This window comes from Peromyscus maniculatus, chromosome 2 (genome assembly GCF_049852395.1).
Source record: "Peromyscus maniculatus bairdii isolate BWxNUB_F1_BW_parent chromosome 2, HU_Pman_BW_mat_3.1, whole genome shotgun sequence".
In the NCBI taxonomy this organism is placed as follows: Eukaryota; Metazoa; Chordata; class Mammalia; order Rodentia; family Cricetidae; genus Peromyscus; species Peromyscus maniculatus.
Window position 1 is genome coordinate 36,270,485 of NC_134853.1, and position 4,979 is coordinate 36,275,463.

Here is a 4,979-nt window from a genome sequence, read left to right on the forward strand (position 1 = left end):
AGTGGCAGGGGCAATACATTAAAAGTATTTCTGCAGAGTCCACATAGTCACCTACACTGGATGACTTTGCTGCTTAAATTATATGTCCACAGTGGAGAACACCTGAAAGGGAATAAAAGGGACCCTTTTATTCTTCATATTTCTGTCATAAGTAGTAAGTTGTGGTGTGGTAAGAAAACAGGCTGGGCTCTGGCCCCGCCTCACCCGCCTCCACTGGGGCGGCCTAGGGCCACCGGTTGCTGGAGGACCCTGAGCAAGCTATGGCTTCCAGCGGCCCGCGGGTGCTGATGGTGGGAGGCGGCATCGCTGGACTGGGCGCTGCGCAGAGACTCTGCAGCCATCCGGCTGCTCCACACCTGCGGGTCCTGGAGGCCACTGCCGGCGCTGGGGGCCGCATCCTCTCTGAACGCTGCTTCAGTGATGTAGTGGAGCTGGGTGCACACTGGATCCATGGGCCCTCCCAGGGCAATCCTGTCTTCCAGCTGGCTGAGAAGTTCGGGCTCCTGGGGGAGAAAGAGTTATCAGAGGAGAACCAGCTGGTAGAGACAGGAGGGCACGTGGCCCTGCCTTCTGTGAGCAGCTATACCAGCTCTGGAACATGTGTGATCCCGGAGCTGGCGACAGAGATGGGCAATCTGTACTATGGACTAATAGACAGAACCAGAGAGTTCCTGAATGCTCCTGAGCCCCCGGTGGCCAGCATTGGAGAGTTCCTGAAGAAGGAACTAAGTCAGCAGGTGGCTAACTGGACTGAGAATGAGGACACTAAGAAACTCAAGCTGGCTATCCCGAATGCCTTCTTCAATACAGAGTGTTGCGTGAGCGGCACCCACAGCATGGTCCTGGTGTGGCCCTTGCACCATTCGGGGAGTATACAGTGCTGCTGGGACTGGATTGCACCTTGGCTGGTAGTTACCAAGGACTTACCAACTGCATACTGGCTTCCCTGCCCAAGGATTCGATGGTTTTTGACAAGCCGGTGAAGACCATTCACTGGAATGGGTCCTTCCAGGAAGCTGCTTTTCCAGGGGAGACCTTCCCTGTGTTGGTGGAGTGTGAAGATGGTACCCGCCTGCCTGCCATCATGTCATCGTCACCGTGCCCTTAGGTTTTCTCAAAGAACATCAAGATACCTTCTTTGAGCCACCACTGCCTGCCCAAAAGGCAGAAAATTAGGCTTTGGTACCAACAACAAAATCTTTTTGGAGTTTGAGGAGCCCTTCTAGGAGCCCTACTGCCAGTTCATCCAGGTGGTATGGGCAGACACATCACCCCTACAGGACACAGCCCTCTCACTCCAAGACACCTGGTTCAAGAAACTCATTGGCTTTGTGGTCCTGCCTCCTTTTGAGTATGTATTCATCGGGGAGCTCTAGGGAAGCTCGCACCTGCTTACTCACCTTAGCCTGTTGGAGGACCCAGCTGTGTGTGCTTCGTTACTGGTGTTTCTGAGGGTTTCACTGCAGGAGCGACATGAGCTCCCAAAGTGTTGGTTACGTACTGCAGCCTGGCTCTCTGAGAGACAATGAAAGCCTAGAATGTGTTCTTGGATTCCTGGAATGTCTGTTCTTAAAAAGTATATTGAAATTCTGTAGGAAGTTGTGATTTGTAGATACAAAGATATTTGAAGTATGGATCTGTCTATACCTGGAGAAGTAGTACTTAAGTGGGATGGAAAGACCCTTCTACATAATGGAAGCAGAGACCCACAGTTAACCAGGCATGGTGATATACTCCTGTAATCCTTATACTAGGTAGGCTGAGGCAAGAAGAACATGAGTTTGAGGCTAGTCTGGGCCATATAGTGAAATCCTATCTACAAAAGATAGATAAGACCCACAGATGAAGGTCTCAACTTATGACTTAGCCATCCTATAAAGCAGTGTACATGGACTAGGTACTAATTCAGGAAGTACCACCATGCATGGTCTCGGAAGGGACTGATTCTGATAGCATCAGAACACACTGAACTAATGTCGTGTGGAGGAAGAAGTCCTAATTCCACTTAGAGACCTGGCAGGAAAGGGCCGCGTTCTTAGCCTAAAAGACTAAGTGGCAGGAGGAGCCCACAGCTGCAGAGCAGCCTTCTGCCTGGGAGGGAAGGAAGGAGAGAGGGAGCCATTTCAAAGGAGTGCAACTGACTTTCAAGGAGTGTGGAAACAGGCCGTGGCTGCCATGGACTTAGACTCCGTGTCCCACTAGCATTGAAAAACAACATTTTCTGAAAAATTACATGAATATTATTCCCTTTTTCTTAAAAAAAAAAGAAAGAAAAGAAAACAGGCTGGAAACAGAGTATATCCAGGAAACAGAACATATAAACAGCACATATCACCATGAGAAGGTGTCACTAGGTGAGGTATCACCAAATACTTCACTTGATAGGGAACAGAATTGACATAAACTGGTGTCAGAAGCAGCCTTCTATGATCTGAAAAGTTTTCCAGTTATCATGACACAATATCTGTTTGAATACTATTATCATAAGTTTTGTATACATTTATGTCTTTTTTTCCCTCACATATTCTGCTTCAAAAACTATTATGGAGATGTCAGTCAGTAAAATCTCTGATTTTTCTGCCCGATTTTATCATTTCATCTCATTTTAACATCTCATTTAACATTTGACTGACTCTGGTCTGGTCAGAGGGTAAAGGGGTGAATGTCACACGGACTCTTACAGGAGATATTCACAGTCAAGGATCATCAGTGGGTGACACCAGAACAGCACAGAGACATGAACTGGAACTGAAAATTACTACAGCGTCCTCACAAAGTTAAACTTCTGTGGAACAATAGACCTATTTTATTACATAGAGGATGGAAAAATACAGCTTTGGAGCTAAGGTGATGGTTCTGTGGGTCAACACTTACCATGCAGGCTTGAAGGCCTGAGTTCAGAACCCCAAATGCACATAAACCCGGGAGGAGTAGCACACATCTGTAATCCCAGGCCCCTATGCTATGTGGATCCAGGAGAGTTCATAGAAGCCTATGGGCCAGCTAGTGTGGTGCACACAGCAGTGAACAACAAGACAACCTGCCTCTGTCAAGATGGAAGGCAAAGACTGACACCTAAGATTGTCCTCTGACCTCGATGCATAGACTATGGCATGTATCAGCCTACATTCTCATATGAACATGAACACACACACACACACACACACACACATGTGCATACATACAATATACACATTTACAGAAATGAGTATAGAAGAAAGAAAATCCAGCTATGTTATATGTGTAGTCTTTAGAGAAATAAGTGTTGCATAAAAATGGCTTTAATTTTAGTCATATTTTGTAATGAAATAACTAAATAAATTGCATTCCTAAAACACAGACATGGTCATTTCTACAACAGATTTATGGTGTTTTTGTGACCCATTAAAACTGCTATAGCTCCAAAGTTCATTACTCCAGGCAAAGTCAACCAGAAAACACTCCTCGGGGAGCCAGCCATCCTCTCCAGTCAATGGCTATGAAAACAAACTGCATTATTAGGACTTATTCTCTGGACTTCTAAAAACAGTTTGAGGGCAGAAAGTAAGAAATTTACTGAGTTGTTAGATGTTAAGTCTTGCTGGATGACTTGCAATTTTCCCTAAAGATCTTAAACAAAACCTTAGCACAGTTTCTTTTGAACCATAAGATAGCTGACATTCCTGATAAAAGTTATGCAAGTCTATGTTAATGATCTAAATAAGTAGAAAATAACCTTTAGGAAATCATGAAATTTGTGGTAGTTTGAATGTCATTGGCCCCCATAATGCCATAGATAGTGGCACTATTAGGTGGTGTCGCTTTGTTGGAGTAAGTATAGCTTTGTTAGAGGAAGTGTGTCACTGTGAGGGCAGGCTGTGAGGCTCCCTATGCTCAGGGGATACTGCCCGGTGTTGCAGTTGATTTCCTGTTGCCTGAAAGATGTAGAACTTTCAGCTACTCTTCCAGCACCATGTCTGCCTGCATGCTGCCATGCTCCCTGCCATGATGATTATGTACAGAACCTATGAAACTATAAGTGAGCCACCCCAATTAACTGTTTTCCTTTATAAGAGCTGCCATGGTCATGGTGTCTCCTCACAGCAATAAAAACCTTAACTGAGACAAAATTAAACCTCCTATGTGGAACTTCATTTAGCAGGACATAGAAATCTGTCTTCTATTTGGGGGCATTGATTCTCCTACTTACTTAACAAATATTTAATGAATTCTAGAGTCATATGTGTGCTACATCGGAGTAACAGAGAAGTTTGCAGGTGGGAGACACTGTGTGTGATCTTTACCTCATGCTCTGTTTAAAGGGTATTCACTGTTCTCTAGGGCTACAGGGCTTTCAGGAATCAATATGTTAAATTAATTTTAAGATAACTATTCAGAAGGTAAACAATTGAACATTTAACCATCTACTTGGGGATTGGAGTTGCAGTTTGTTAGTTAACTTGAGGAATGGGTTTAGTGAGGTTTCCTCAGCTGTTCAGCCATGTTTATGAAGGGCATGCTGAGAATGACCTTGAAAATGCCTATTAATCTTTCATCACAGTGGTCACCAAGGTGTCTGTCTAGAAAGGAACTTAACACAGAAATAGAAAGAGACTCCTAGATCTCATTTAGTAGTTCAAAATGCTGAAGAGTGGGGTAACTCTTGAAGGTAAAAACAAATGTGATTATGAAAGGCTAGGTTTTTCAAGTAGTGAAAATATTTGATATTTACTTATATCTTTTAATAAAGAGAATATTTCAATTTCTCGTGTGCATCTTGTTAACAAAATAAAAATCTTTCAAAGAAACTAAAAAGATAGCTTTTTTGTTTGTCTGTTTGTTTTCTGAAGTAAATATGTGTGACCATAGCTCTAAAACACAGACATAGATACAAAGTGCATTGAGTGGCATATTCTACCATGGAGCTTGTTCCATGAACCCTGATACATAAAACAAAAGGAAGTCATGAATCACTGTGTTTATAAAATACATTGGTGGGA

At 43.7% G+C, this 4,979-nt stretch overlaps 1 pseudogene; it reads left to right on the forward strand.

Annotated features, from left to right (window-relative positions):
- Positions 1-260: 260 nt before the first annotated feature.
- LOC102918024 (peroxisomal N(1)-acetyl-spermine/spermidine oxidase pseudogene) lies at positions 261-1,492 on the forward strand (annotated as a pseudogene).
- The last annotated feature ends 3,487 nt before the right edge of the window (positions 1,493-4,979 follow it).